This window comes from Cervus canadensis, chromosome 6 (genome assembly GCF_019320065.1).
Source record: "Cervus canadensis isolate Bull #8, Minnesota chromosome 6, ASM1932006v1, whole genome shotgun sequence".
In the NCBI taxonomy this organism is placed as follows: domain Eukaryota; kingdom Metazoa; phylum Chordata; class Mammalia; order Artiodactyla; family Cervidae; genus Cervus; species Cervus canadensis.
In genome coordinates, this window is record NC_057391.1 from 2,434,673 (window position 1) to 2,450,473 (window position 15,801).

Here is a 15,801-nt window from a genome sequence, read left to right on the forward strand (position 1 = left end):
ACAGTGCGACCTGAAATTTCCCATCGCCCCTCCTCTTCCACCTCTCCTCCCTTCTCCCTTGACTGAGTTCCCTGCTCCCCACTCTACTGATGCAGCCTACTTTTCTTTCATCACCCTCCTTTCTAAGTTTCCTTTTCTCTCTTCAAAAATTTGAACCATAAGGCAGGGAGGGAGGCGGGAATGTTGTGACTCTGTAATGTAGTGCTGGGGTGATAGGGTTGATGGTTTATGAAGCATTTATTCATCAAGCATTGTTGAGCACTCACTCTGCGCACTTCTTCCTGTAGTCAATGATCAGACCATTTTCTCAAGAATAAACTGCCCCCCAACTTTTCCCTGGGCACCTCTCTGCTTTCCTCTAGGCTGCAGGAGTGGACCTTTGCAGGACCAGAAGCCTTAGAACATGAGGAAGAAGAGGGAGTGTCTTAGATCCAGGCTGGTTGGGTGCACTCACTATGTTTGTGGTATTGTTTTAAGAACTTTACAAGTATTCACTCATTTAAACCTCATAACACACCCATGAAGTAATGACTACTATTATTTTTTACACTTGAGATAGGAACAGAAGATTTAAATAATTTGTTCATGATCACACAGCTATCAAGTGGGGGAGCTGCTATTGGAACTCAGAACATCAGACTCTGGACCACAACTCTTAATCTATTATATATCTGTGTCATTAGATATTCATCCATCTATCTGAGATGGATGAGTGAACAAGGCAACCAAAATCCTTGGAGTTTGTATTTTAGTTAAGGGAAACAGACAATATATTCAGCAGGTAGACTGGATTTTCAGGCAGTGGTAGATGCCACAAAGGAAAGAGAAAAGAGTCTGTACTAGGGAGTGGCAGCCTACACGTGGGGAGTGGAGAGGGACATTCTCTCTGTGGTGGGAACTTGCAGGCTGAGACCTTAAAGCACCGAGGAAAGGAAGTACAAATAGCTAGTGAACGTGTACTAGTTATTACCTTTAGTAATTATGGGAATGCAAATCGAAGTCACGTTGAGTATCCTTTTGCACCCATTTGGTTGGCCTCATATTAAGAAGTTTGAAAATATCAAGTGGTTTAAGAGGATGAAGATCCACAGGACCTTCCAACGTTGCTGATGGGAATGTAAACCCGCACAATGACTTTGGGAAATGTTTGGCATTGTGCCCTGATTTGAACATTTGTACACGTGTGATCCAGTTGTTCAACTCACTCCTAGATTTATATCTATTAAAAACTCTTGGATTTGTTCAACAGGAGACATGTATATGAACATTCATAACAGTCTGGTTTTAATGAAAGTCTGGAGAGAACTCCAATGCCCATCACCAAGGAATAGGTAAACAGTGTAATATTTTCACAAAGAGGAATATTATATAGCAATCAAAATAAATTAACTCAGTGACACATAGCAATATGATTGCATACAAGCTATATAATATTAAGTGAAAATTGGCTGAAAGATTACATACAGCAAGAAAATCTCATAATGTTGAAAATTAATGAAAAACCCTACCACTTAGGAATATATGTAGATGCATATACATAAATAGGAAATTTATATAAATAGGAAAGCAAGAGAATGAGACTCTGAGATTTGTACTTGTGGTTTCCTTAGATGGGGAGAAGCCAGGTGACCATATGGTTCCTTAGAGGTAAGTCAGTGGCAGGGTCTCACCTGAGTTTTGACTGGTAGGGCCAGGTCTGCTTATTACATTGTTAAAAATAACTCGTAAATAATGAAAGGTGACAGGCCACGCATGGAACTAATGAAAGAAATGATGAATTAAACATTAAGACGAACCGAAAGGTAGGAAATAACAGCAGTAGTCACCTCAGTCTGGCAAAGGGAGGCTGATGTTTCTCAGATTGAGGAGGGTAGCCAGGGTCAGGGTTGGCCAGCAAATAGGAGAGGTGGTCTGGAACCAGATCTTGCAGAGCCTTGTAGGTCAAGCTAAAGATTGAAGGGTTTTAAGCAGAGAGTGAAGTAAAATTGGATTTAAGGTTTTCAAAGGCTCCTCTGTAGCTCTGTGGAGAATAGACAATGGGAAGGGTACTTGAGAGGCCACTGCAGTAAGAAAGCGGAGGAGATGGTAGCCTGGGTGCAGCTGTGTTTCTGCACGTTACTTACCGCAGCGGGCACCAACCTGGAGGTCAAGTGGAGGTCAAAATCTAGTTCTTGCCCCCTTGTCAGGAAATGTCCTGTCACAGGGCTTTGAAGGCCTGGAGGAAGGGCACCTTTTTGAGATTTGCGCTAAGGGCTGTGTGGGTCAGCAGCAGCCCAGGGGGAATCAGTGCCATGAGCATGAACTTGAAGAGAAGTAGGTGGATTCGGGATACATGCTGAGGGTAGAATGGACAGGGCCTATTGATGGATTAGAGATGGGTGTTAGGGAAAGAGAGGAGTCAAAAGTGACACCTGCATTTTTTTTTTTTTTATTTGACTGTGAGGATACTGATGCTGTTTACAGCGAATGAAAGAAAATTATATTTTAAGTATATTAATTTTGAAATTTTGTTTGACAGTCAGGTGTAGATGTCAGGGAGGGAGTTGGTTTGAGTGTGAACCTTGAAGGAGAATCTGGGGCAAGAGACTTAAGTGTGCAAAGTATAAGCCGGTAGATGGTATAGTCCAAATTCCTTCAGTTAAATTGTCACTGGTAAATTGTGAATTCCCTGGGGGCAGAGGAATTTTGTCTTTTTAATCCTCAGAGGAGGGTAAAGTAGAATAGGTTATCCATAAATATTGGTTGAATAGATACCAGAACGATGCATCAACAGCGGAGAGGTGGAGAAATCGAGGATCATGGAGGAAGTATCCTAGATGACTGGACCCTACCGGTGTCCAAAAGTTGAGGCTGTGTCCTTTCCAGTTCCTCCTGAGGCTGAAGCAAGTCTAGTGGAGATGCCAGCCCTTTAGGAAGATGTGACCCAGGGTCTTGGAGCCACTGTTCCGTGTGGTACCCAGAGCCTATTCAGAGAAGCCCCAAATGGCACAGACTAGAGAGTGAGGGAGGAGAAGGCAACGGCACCCCACTCCAGTACTCTCGCCTGGAAAATCCCATGGATGGAGGAGCCTGGTAGGCTGCAGTCCATGGGGTCGTGAAGAGTTGGACACGACTGAGCGACTTCACTTTCACTTTTCACCTTCATGCATTGGAAAGGAAATGGCAACCCACTCCAGTGTTCTTGCCTGGAGAATCCCAGGGATGGGGGAGCCTCATGGGCTGCCATCTATGGGGTCACACAGAGTCGGACACGACTGAAGTGACTTAACAGCAGCAGCAGCAGCAGAGAGTGAAGGAAAAGGATGGCCGGGAGAGCCCTGAGGGTCAGGGAGGCCAATGCTGGCACAGGTACTCAGCCAGGACCGCAGCAGAGCTTGTTGGGGCAGGGACAGGTGAAATCAGCAAGAGAGAGGACCCAGAGGCTGAACCAAAAGAAACGCAAGGGAGTTGTTACAAATGGAGCCATGGATTTGGGGTCAAGTCCAGTGTATGTTACAGGCGTATTGATAATCACCTTGGGGCTGGCCACAATCTTCTCATATGCCCCAGGTCCACAAGACCTCAAGCTGTGCTGCCCTCTGTGGCCTTCCGATCTCAGACACCCCATCCCATCGTCCCGCGGGGCCTCCTGAGCAGCACTGGCCCGCACAACACCCTCCAAAGCCAGGCTTGAGCTGACCTCCCTGACCTGTGCCTGCGAGGTTCTCCCGTGCCACCGTTCCATGCCTGCTGCCATCTGGTTCCCCAGCCACCACCCTTGCACATCGCAGTTCACAGCTCTTCACTGACCTGTCTCCTTTCTTTTGGCGATGCCCTTGTGTCTATTCATTGGTGTATCGCTGGTGCAAGCACAGAGACTGGCTTAAGGGACAGTGCACGGGAATTGTGAAAAGGAGGAGGGAAGAGGAAGAATTCCTCTTTTTGTTTGGCTTTAAGATGATCAGGATGAGATCATCTCCTTCTCACTAAAGATAAACACACAAAGTCCTCTCTTTCCTCGGACAGCTGGATATAGTATTGCTTAAGAATGTAAACTTTGGAATAAAATCAACTGGAATTCATTTCGGGCTCTAACGCATATAGCTTGGGAGGTCAGTTCTCAGAGACTCAGTTTTTTCATCTGTCAAATGCAGAAAATAACCAAACCTCCCTTATGTTGTCACTGTGAGTTTTAAAGAAGGTAATGGTTTGAAGCTTCTAAGCACTGTACCCGGCATAAAATAGGGACACTGTAAAGTTTAGGTATTGGGCTTCCCTGATAGCTCCCTTGGTAAAGAATCCACCTGCAATGCAGAAGACCCCAGTTCAGTTCCTGGGTTGGGAAAATCCACTGGAGAAGGGATAGGCTACCAACTCCAGTATTCTTGGGCTTCTCTGGTGGCTCAGCTGGTAAAGAGAATTCCATGGACTGTATAGTCCTTGGGGTCACAAAGAATTGTATACGACTGAGTGACTTTCACAGTTTAGATATTCTTATTTTCTAAGACGTCAGTGCCTCCTTTATTGACCAACTTCAAGGAAATGCTTGTAATTCTGAGAATCTAGGCTCCATATCCAGAGGCACCTGTGCTCTGGCAGTGAGGTAGTAGGCATTTTTGGCAAAGGAAACATTTCCTGGGCATGTGGGCATTTGCTGTCTCATTCCTCACATTACGCCATGTAGTATTCCACTGTACATAATTCTTGGCCAGCCAGGAGTCTGAATAACAGTGAGGATTCAGAATTTATTCATTCAGCATTTCAAAAACTGTGATTGAATGTCTTACTATGTAAATGGAGATACAGTGATGACTAAGACACAGCCCCTGCTTTCAAGGAAATCACAGTCTAGTTAGGAAGGCAGACAAATAAACCGACAATGACAATTCACATATTTATAGGATTACTTCTGGTCCAGACCTCCACACCCCCACTTCTGCCGAGCGCTGGCAAGAATGGTGTGAACATAGTAATGTTACCGATCTGGGTCCTTGGACTCTTTAGTCAATAGAAATTGAGAAGAGGCCAGATGAGAATTTCAAGCAAGGCTTTATTGGGGTTCATGCTGCAGCACAAGGGAATGAAAGCAAGTAACAGGTGCCCTTGCATGCTCTCCAGGAGGATGGGCTGGTTCCTTAAGTGGGGTGAGGGTAGGGCAGGTCCACGGGTTGGGCTGGCCGGCTGACTTCTGTGGCCTGCTCACACCTGTGGTGGTGCTTGATGCGGGCTGCATGCCCAGTATGCTGTTTTTGTTCCTGACACCTCAGGAATGGCAGTTGCTTTGTGGCGTTTGTACCTTACTGTTTGTGATTTTCTCTGACTGCACAAGCCACAGTTATTTTTAGTCCCTTACAGTTTCTTTGTATTCTGTTGCCATAGAAGCCCTTTGTCTAGATGCAAGCAGGTAAAGTGTCCAGGTCCCAGGTCCCAGACTGTCTTAGTAATAGTGATGGTATTTGCAAATATATTTACAATGTACAAATCAGGTTCGGGCTTCCCTGATAACTCAGTTGGTATAGATTCCATCCGCAATGCAGGAGACCCCAGTTCAATTCCTGTGTTGGGAAGATCAACTGGAGAAGAGATAGGCTACTACTCCAGTATTCTTGGGCTTCCCTGGTGGCTTAGCTGGTAAATAATCTGCCTGCAATGAGGGAGACCTGGGTTTGATCCCTGGGTTGGGAAGATCCCCTGGAGAATTCTGTGGACTGAATAGTCCATGGGGCGGCGAAGAGTCAGACATGACTGAGTGACTCACTTTCACAAATCAGGTTCACTTTGAATTCTTTCATTTGATTTTTGTAACAACTGTATAAGGTAGGTAGTGATTACTACTCATTTTATGAATGCAATCTAAGACTCCATTGAACAGTTGTGTTTACATAAGTCAGGCTGTCTTGGGCCATGATCTGTCCTTCCAGCCTCCCCCACTGTCCCCGTGCAGGGGTCTGTCGAGTTCACCACCCTTGTGAACTGGGGTTTAGTCATGATTCTGAGTTTTCCTCCTTGGTTTTGATGGGCAAGTTTAGCTTCCCTGTTGGGCCCTGTGCTCTATATAGACTTACACTGATGACTGATCCCACTCAGTTAGCCCTGCGCCACCCTTCTGCTCTCTAGGACTCCGTCGTGGTACTGGCCACTGGCCAAGAGGCAAAGCCCAGGGGAGGGTGGTAACAGCATCCCTAGAGAGGAACAGGCACTGTGTTCATTGACTGTGCTTTTGCAATGGGGAAGTGGAGGAAGTAACAGAAGAATCTTTTCGTTTCCCAGTTCCACAGTGCTGTGATTCAGTCAGTTGTATTCCTGCATGTTTCTCCTAAAAAGGGAAAGAATATAGGAGTCACTTGAACCTCTTTAAAGATGGAATGACTTATTTACACTTTCTCAGAGATGTTTTCACTGCAGTCAGTCATTTATGAAATTCGTAGGAGTCTTCCGATACAGATTACATCATTGATTGAAATCTGCTTATGGTTATTTACACAAATAATTTTATGTGTTTAGATTTACTTTGGGAAAGTAAATCTCACAGACTGGCCCTGTGACTGTAACATGGAAGAGTGAATTTGTTGCTGAGAAAATGCGTTTTCCAAATCTATTGTGTTTTTCATCTTTGTGAAAGATGTTATTCGGTGTTTTTGCTGCCCACAGAATGTGTGGGTGGGGCATCTCAGACACCTCCTGCCAGGCCTGCAGTGCAGCAAGAGGATGGTTTTGCCTGTAGCAGTTCAGAAATACTAAAGGAGCAATCTCCTCCCCAGATCTCTAACCGGGATAACTTGGATTAGATTATTTTATGGGGAGCTGGGGGTGTGGGGGGAATTGGTTAACTCGTCACTTTTTAAAAATTTAAATAATAATGTTTGTAAAACACATGATAAATAAAAGCCATAATTTATCAAAGGCGAGTTTTCAAAAGGGATTTTAAAATTCCATTTGCTTCACTGTATTGAGGATCAAGCTATATGTTAATTGACTGGTAAAGCAATACTACTAAAATTTTTGTTCTGTATTCAGGGAGGCTGGTCTGACTTTGTAAAAGGTCTGAACCACAGTGTGAGTGCTTTATGAAATAGCTTTATTATACTTTCAGTTCATGCAGTAGTAGTACCAGCAGAGCGCTTTGGATGAGTTTCCTCATGTGAAGGTAAAATTCATATGGACTTGTTAAAATCAGTTGAATATAAACAGGTTAGTCCTTCAACAAATCTCCTTTTATTTCAAAGTGGTTAATATTTTAGGGTATTAATTTGCTCAGCAGAACTTGTCATTGTTCCTAAATAACTTCAGTTCACGATAATTCAACAGAATCTATTTTCTAAATTACTGAAACCTAAATGATTTTTACTGTAAATTCAAATTGAAAACCAAGCATCCAGTCCCAGATAAGGCTGGTTTTCTGCTTAACTTTAAGGGAAAGACTTTTTTCCTTTCAGGTTGGAGAAAAAATTACCACCTGACTTGTAACTGACAGTTCTGATGTGTTCTAGAAGAGAAGAGCCTTGCCAACTCCAGACAGCTGTGCTCAGCACACCGCTCATTCCAGACCCCAACCTCTATTGTTAATATAAACAATTTTTATACAGCCCCTCAGATAAATGGCTGGTAAAAACTATGCCCAAAATGTGATTATCACATATGTGTCTGAAGATACTGGCTGCCCTTGGGCAAGGCATCCCTGGTAAATTAGCATTGAATCTTTCTGGTTTGCTTTTTGTAATTTTACTGAAAAATAGAAATTGATCTTGCCTCATGTGGAATGGTAGAGATAGATGGAGATGAAAGCATGACAAGCCAGACCAATGCTTCTCAAATTCCTGTTTTTCAAAACACAGATTTCTAGGCCCGAATCTCAGATAACATCTGTTAGAATTTTTCCAGATCCCATTTCTCACAAGCTCTCAGGTGATGCAAATACTTGCCAGTTCATGGACCACACTTCAGGCAGCACTGGCCTACGTCATTAATTTCAAGGAAGCATAGGTGTTAACACTGGGAATGCACTTCAGAAGCAAAACTCACAAGAACGTGACTTGTCTTGCAGAGGGAGGGAAGGCAATGCTAGCATGACCAGCTATTCAGTTGGCCCCGACTGTCTTGGTTTTAAAACTGAAAGTCTTCAACTTTCAGGCCAACTAGAAGACTGGTCATCTTCCAAGGCAGACTGGGCTGGTGTATCACAGCAGCTTTGTGGTACTTGGAAGTGATGGGTGTTTGGCTTAACTTTTAAACCCAGGAAAAGCCAAAGCATGATGTGAATTGACACATAATCACATGCAACTAAGGACTGCCGGTCAGCATCTTCAGCTTTTCTAAATCTCTTACAAGTTGTGGTAGATTGGGTGTTTCTAAACTTGTGAGCACGCTGGTATCACCTGGGGAACTTAAACAAACAAAGAAAAAAGAGCAGGATACCCGTGTTCTACCCTCTCCTGCATTGTGAGTTAATTGGTTAGAGATGTGACCTGGGAGCCGCTGGGTTTGAAAGGTCCCCAGGTGATCCCACTGCGCGGGCCCGTGGGGGCGTCACTGTGGTAGAGTCTCCAAGATGGCCGCCGGCGACACGCCTCCCTTCTGCTCTCTTCCTGGTTCTCAGGAGGTAGGTCAGTTTTCCGTCCTTTGACTTGCTTTGAACAACGAAATTTAATGACAGTGAAGTCTGGGGCTTGTAGCCTGGTGGCATTGGTTTCCTCTCTCTTGGAAGCCAGCCTCCTCGTGAGAGAGGTCTGACTGTCCTGAATTTGCTGTGAATCCAGCTTGCCTTGGGGAGCGCAAGCCGCTGCGTGAAGGAGCTGGGCACACATATGTGAGAGGAGCTTTCTTGGACCTTCTAGTCTGGTCCAGCTAACAGCTCAATTTGGCCAACTGAGTGACCCCAGTTGGTGTCACCGGAATTTTGGAACCATGCTGGCAAGCCCCCCTCATCTTTGCCTTAAGTTATTTCATTTTGGGCGATTGGTTTTGGAATAATATATAGCTGAAACGCAAGTGTATTTCTTGTACTTATTGGTAATAATAATGCAAAGGAGGCATTTTGGAAGGTTCTGTGTGAATGAGGAACAACTTATTTGTCATCCCGATCAAAGTACGATGCAAACTGAAGCCATATTGCTGAATATTTGAAGGGGAGATAAAAATTACTATGTTAATAAAATTATTAGTGATAATGACAAAGATTTCACTGTTGTTATGTTCAACCACGCCTTCTCTTAGGTTTTCTTAAAAGCAGAGCCCAAGGCAGTGCTTAGAGCGCTATCACTTGTTTTGGGCTGTGCAGCCCAGAGAATGAGGGTGATGAGGCACAAGAGCGCGTGATGTGATTCTGTGTAATGCTATGTATTGCCACACCAGCTGCGTTTTGAAAACAGGGAGCTGTGCTAAGACAGACTGTGTCACTCTGCACTGTCTCAGTGTTTGGGCTTCCCTGGAAGCACTGCAGAAAGGAACAAAACCTTGGTGTAGTGCACGGAAGAGAAAAAGAAAGAGGAACTTAGCTTCCCGGCTCCTTCTAATTTCATTTCTTACTGATGAAATTTTACTCCCCAGGAAGTTAATTCTCTGTATTCCTGCCTCTCTCTGGCTGCTCAGGAATCTGGGCACCATGTCACACAGTACATTATTTTTCCTAGGTCTAAAAGCGGAGGTGCCCTGCTTGTATGTGGTTGAGATGCTCGCCGAGAGAGAGAGAGGAGGAAGGGGTTGAGGGAATTTGAGAAGGTGCATGATGTTTTTCTGTATTTTTCATTTGTTTGCTTGCTTTTACTAAAACAGACTCTGAGGTATCTGACTTTGATACTGTTTTTGCAAATTACAAAATATAATCTGTTTTTGAAAATTATGGGCTTCCCTTGTGACTCAGTGGTAAAGAATCCACTTGGAGTGTGGGAGACCTGGGTTCGATCCCTGGGTTGGGAAGATCCCCTGGAGAAGGGAAAAGCTACCCACTCCAGTATTCTGGCCTGGAGAATTTCATGGACTGTACAGTCCATGGGGTTGCAAAGAGTTGGACAGGACTGAGCGACTTTCACTTCACTTCACACTTGCAAATTACGTTCTGAGGCTGAAATGATCCATTAATATAGATTGTCATCCTGCTTTTAGCCATGTGCTCAGTATCAACTCCAATATAAATACAATATTAGTCTTGACTGCTCTTCCCTTTCAATAATCTTACCGAACACCACCATATCCCTGGACATTTGCAAAAGTGAACTCCAAGAATTTTGTTTTTATTTTACTGTTAGGCAGAGCCCAGTCTTTTCTCATATAGAATGGAGTGTGCATGCTTTCTAACCTTGAGAGAAGCAGGACACCAATGAGCTGTCACTTCTGGACACCTATACGTTTTGATAAGCTGTTAGCTCTTTTTCTGGTCAAGTCTTTTTTGCAACAGGGAAACAGATGAGGAGAAAAAACATGCCATGTTTAGTTATTTCATGAAGCTAGTAGTTCCTGAACATCGAGGGCTTTATGTAACTGATAGCACTGTAATTTGCAACCCAGTCCCACCCTAGTTGAAGGAGCCATTATGTAAGAGAATCAGAAGCCTGTAGAACAGATTGAAGGATTTATTGTCAGTGTAGGATTGGGGTGGGGGGATTGTTTTCACAGTCTCTCTTCAGTTTGCTGCTGATTTTTTTCTTTTCAATTGTCTTTACGTATGTAAGTAGTGAAGATCATCTAACTTCAAAAAGGTAGGCAAACGAATCTTGTCTGTAATGAAAGTCTGTGAAGTTAATCTGGCCATTGCTTTTCCTGTAGACAGGTAATCTTCCCTCCTATTTCCCGTGACTGAGGTGATTAATTGACTAGATCTGGTTATCAATTTTTCTTCTTTACTTGGGGCACAGAGAGGTGGACTTCCTCTCATTTTTATAGAAATATTTCTAAGTACTGAGCATGGAAGACTCATGTGCCATCATCAATCATGCTATAGAAATGTAGAACATCTCATGCCTTTGTTCCCTCCTCCGTTGCAAATTCCTAAGCCTATGGTATCATTGTTTTCCAGTGACAATTCCTAGGTTCACCTTATTCACAAATGAAGGACATTTGGCAGGCATTTAATGTCCAGATAGTCTATGCTTCCTATGAGGATGGATTTTCCAAATGTTCCCCTCAGCAAGTGGTAGATCTTTGGACTTAATTTTTTCTCTTGAATGGAAGGTATACTCTGTCTGTGGACACACAGAGGTGTCGTTTTATTTAAGACTCTTGAGTGAGTGAAAGATGTCAGTTCAAACTGGCTCAAATAAAAAATAATTTCTCGGTTCACATAAGACAAAGGGTGTGGATAGGACCAACCACATCCAGGAGTCAAGCAACAGTATTGTAAAGAACTCTCCTTTTTCACTTTTTCTAATTTTATCACTAACTCTTGATTCTTTGTGTGTGTGTAGGATGCCATGGTGGCTTCATGCCATGCACCAACAGATCTAAGCTTTACTTCTATAAAGTTTAGTTTTGTTTAACACAAATTTTAAGATTGAGTTTAAAAGGATAAGTCATGTTCAAATTTGGGAGGAATTTGAGAATGTAAGAGGTGATTTCCCAGGGAAATTCAAGATGCTGTACCAGAAAAATGGAAAAGTATGCCATTCTAGCAAAAAGGAAAACAAGACAAAACAGTCAATTCTTTAGGAAAGGGACCCACTACCTCCTAGATGCCAGACTTTAGCTTTGAGAACTCATTTGCCACATTTTGTCAGTTATCTGAAAGTGGACCCAAGTTTCAGGAGTAGACTCACATTAACTGAGCCCAGAGAGACCGTATTCTCCTGTAAGCTTACTGAACCCTCTTGACAGTCTTTATTCTAATAGGATATAAATGATCAGATTTCTGCTTAATAAAGTGTGAACAGTTTGGTTTTGATTACCCATCATAGTGTTCAGTTTAAAGTATTTTTAGATTCCCTTTAATTATAAAATTTTGGTTAGAAAGTAATAATGTAGAAAATTGGGAATGAATGGAAATATATAATTCATTTAGTTAAAATCAGCTGTAATTTGATGACTTTTTCTTGTTTTTCTATGTGTGGTTGTCTATATCCTATTCCTTCCGTACGGGAGTCTGAGTATATTGTATGTAACAGTTGATTCTTGCTTTATTTACTGCAATTTAATTTGAAAGCATCTTTCCATATCATTTCTCTTCACTTTGTAATTGTTGTTCAGTCACTAGGTTGTGTCCTGACTCTTGTAACCCCATGCACTTACATAATATTAATAGCTGTTCTCAAAATTTTCATTCACTTATTTTATAGACAGAATTTTATTCTCACAGATCCTTAATTGTATATTGTGTATAGTTTTTACAAATGTAAAAGAATGAGATGTGTTTTACTTTAAATGGATAGAATCACATTTATTTTACAAACAAAAGGTAACTCCTTCTAGGAGGGAGATTTTTAGATACATTCTTAGGAAATATTATAACCAGGTCACAGAGAACATGGCTGGATGGTTAATTGTCATAATATTGTTAAATACATTTAGCCTCCTGTTATTGAAATTGTTTATAAGTTTAATCGGAAAAACTTTTACATGAAATATTCTAATGAATGTATTGTGTATAACAAATGTACTTAGCCTCAGGGACAATCGTCCTTGAAAGATAGCTATAAACTACATCTCTGAACATTACCTGCAAGATTTTATCCTTTTTAGAAGACAGACTTGTGCAGAAACTCAACTTTTGCTTTTAAGATAGAGAAGAAATATGGATTTAACAGAAAATTTATGATCACAGAAAAATGTTATGACTACCTGTGGTCTGCAGTCATAGCGGACTCTACTGATCCACTGTTCCAGGTCAGCCTAGCCCTGCAGGCACCCTGGGCCACAGATTTGCAACCAGTACTGACCAAGTGTTTGTTTACCCTGTTTCCATGGGTGAACGCTCAAGGAGCTGTCCCTTCTGCTATTTTACATTCCAACCGCCCGCCCCGCACCCCCATACAGGATAGACTGACAAGAGAGACTTCAGAGACTGTGCCTTGCTCTGGGATGCTGGAGGGGCTGGTGACAATCCAGAGGAGTAGAGAGGAATTTAATACGTTATGAAATGGACCTTGACCAAAGAGAGAGAGGAGAGGAGGAGCCTGTGGATAAACTGCTTGCCTTTTTAAAATTTAAACAGGAAGAAAACCCAACTTTATTCATATGCATATGAGAGTTCACAAAAAAGTAGCTAGTAAATGGCTTAACTTAGAAGCTTTTGTTATTAATGTCACAAAGGAAAAGAAAAGGGGAGAAGTTTCTTTAGGATGAAGAAATTGATTTCTAAGGCAATAAACAGGAGATAGAATAGCTTGTGATAACCACTGCTTATGGTTATCATCAGTGGTATTTTCCTTCTTTTTCAAGGCTATAAAGACTCTCTCAGACCAGACAATCCTTCTCTTACCTGCAGACCATTCATTCTAAGATGCAGGAGTCTGTCCTCGTGTGGAGGCGGGTGGAGGCCTGTACAGCCTGCATGTCCAGAGCGGAGCCAGTGTGGATCCGTGACTTCCTCCCTTGTGGTTACTGTCCTTCTCCTGCCCGACTCTCCCTTCCTCAAGAGTACAGCCCACTGCCTCCACCCCCACCAGGAAAATTTGCACGCAGTCTGTTGTCTCTCATCTTTTTATGGAAATACATAGACAAGTAATTTCCTTCTCGAAAGCACTTTTGCCAATACTTCCTCTCCAGTTTTTAAATACTGTTGAAGATGAAAACCTTCAACTATAGATTACCAGGACTTTTTAACCATTTAGAAGGATTCATGGTAATACTTTTTTTTTTTTTTTTGCTCATAGGATTCTGAGGCCAGCCTTATTTTCCTTTTCTCTAAGTTATTTTGGGTCTCCACAATGACCATTTATATCACCAGCCATAAAAAGGTTTCCCTTATAGGATGAAAATCTCAAAATCACTGCACATTGTTTTGGACCACAAAGCTTGATTCCCCATTCCTGCCTCTAGAGGTCGTAAATTGTCTTTTGGGTTAGCCCTGAGTGACATTGGCTTCTTGGGTACACACCATCATGGATGCTAATCCCGTCGCGTTGTCACTCCTGCGTCAGTTAATTCAGCTGAGGGTCAGAGACACAGCAAAGAGTGCAGGTGATCATGGGTGTGTGTGCTCACTTCAGCAGCACATATACTAAAATTGGAACTATCATGGGTGTGCCACAGAGGTGTCAGTAAGAGAAAGTTTTATAGAGTTATAACTAGATTTATTGAAAGCTTGATTTATTGAGAGTATGAATGCATCCTACTTTACCCAGTTATTTATTTCTGAGTGAATTCTAGAGAGGAACCTCAAACATTTTACCCAGATGCCTTTTATTTTCACTGTGTTGCTGATGATTTTGGGGAACAACCGTCAAACTAGGTACCTCTTCCTAGGTTCCTAATAATCTGCATATTTACTTTTATCTCTGCTTTCCTCTGATAGTTCAGGCTGTCATTCATTATCTCAACCTTGTTGCTGTTCAGTCGCTCAGTCGTGTCTGACTCTCTGTGACCCCATGGACTGCAGCACGCCAGTCTTCCCTGTCCTTCACCATCTCCTGGAGCTTGTTCAAACCCATGTCCATTGAGTCAATAATGCCATCCAGCCATCTTGTCCTTGTCATCCCCTTCTTCTACCCTCAATCTTTCCCAAGGGTCTTTTCCATTGAGTGGGCTCTTCACATTAGGTGGCCAAAGAATTGGAGCTTCAGCATTAGTTCCTCCAATGAATATTCAGGATTGATTTCCTTTAGGATTGACTGGTTTGATCTCCTTGCAATCCAAGAGACTCTCAAGAGTCTTCTCCAACATCACAATTCAAAAGCATCAATTCTGTGGCGCTTAACCTTCTTTATGGTCCGACTCTCACATCCATACATGACTACTGGATTCTCAACCTTCAGTTCAGTTCAGTTGCTCAGTCGTGTCCGACTCTTTGCAACCCAATGAATCGCAGCACACCAGGCCTCCCTGTCTATCACCAACTCCCAGAGTTTACCCAAACTCATGTCCATTGAGTTGGTGATGCCATCCAGCCATCTCATCCTCTGTCGTCCCCTTCTCCTCCTGCCCCCAATCCCTCCCAGCATCAGGGCCTTTTCCAATGAGTTAGCTCCTCTCATTAGGTGGCCAAAATATTGGAGTTTCAGCTTCAGCATCAGTCCTCCCAATGAACACCCAGGATTGACCTCCTTTAGGATGGACTGGTTGGATCTCCTTGCAGTCCAAGGGACTCTCAAGAGCCTTCTCCAATACCACAGTTCAAAAGCATCAGTTCTTCAGTGCTCAGCTTTCTTCACAGTCCAACTCTCACATCCATACATGACCACTGGAAAAACCATAGCCTTGACTAGACAGAACTTTGTTCTCAACCTTAGACTCTAGCTATTATTTCCTTACTAGTCTTCCTACTAGTCTCACCAACTTTCTGTCTCTGGGGCATCATGCCATCATGACCTCTTTTGGAATGGAATCTGTTCATGTGCTCTTCTCTTTCACCCTTTCAGATGTTCCCTTCGCTTCTGTCCTAACTCACCAGCAGGGCATATGAGGCTCTCACGCATTCACTTCTGCTACTCTGTAGCCTTCTCTATCACTGCTCAACTAGAAAGATTTTCATGTTTCTGCTGCACTTCATTGCTTATTATTTACCCAATGAGCTCTGCTTTTACCTATACTGTTCTTTCTCTCCTGTTTTCCTCTTTTCCATAATGCCCACTCTTCCTTCAAGAGCTAGTCTCAGCATCTTCTCAGAGGAGGTTTTCTGGACTGCTTCTTAAAGGAGCCAGTTAGTACATTAAGTGAGAGTTAGCTTGGTGAATTGCC

General features: G+C 42.8%; 1 protein-coding gene across 1 annotated transcript in view; it reads left to right on the forward strand.

The window, feature by feature from the left end:
* KCNN2 (potassium calcium-activated channel subfamily N member 2) overlaps positions 1-15,801 on the forward strand; it is a 514,135-nt gene that overhangs the window by 1,238 nt on the left and 497,096 nt on the right. The gene's annotated exons all lie outside the window — the stretch shown is intronic.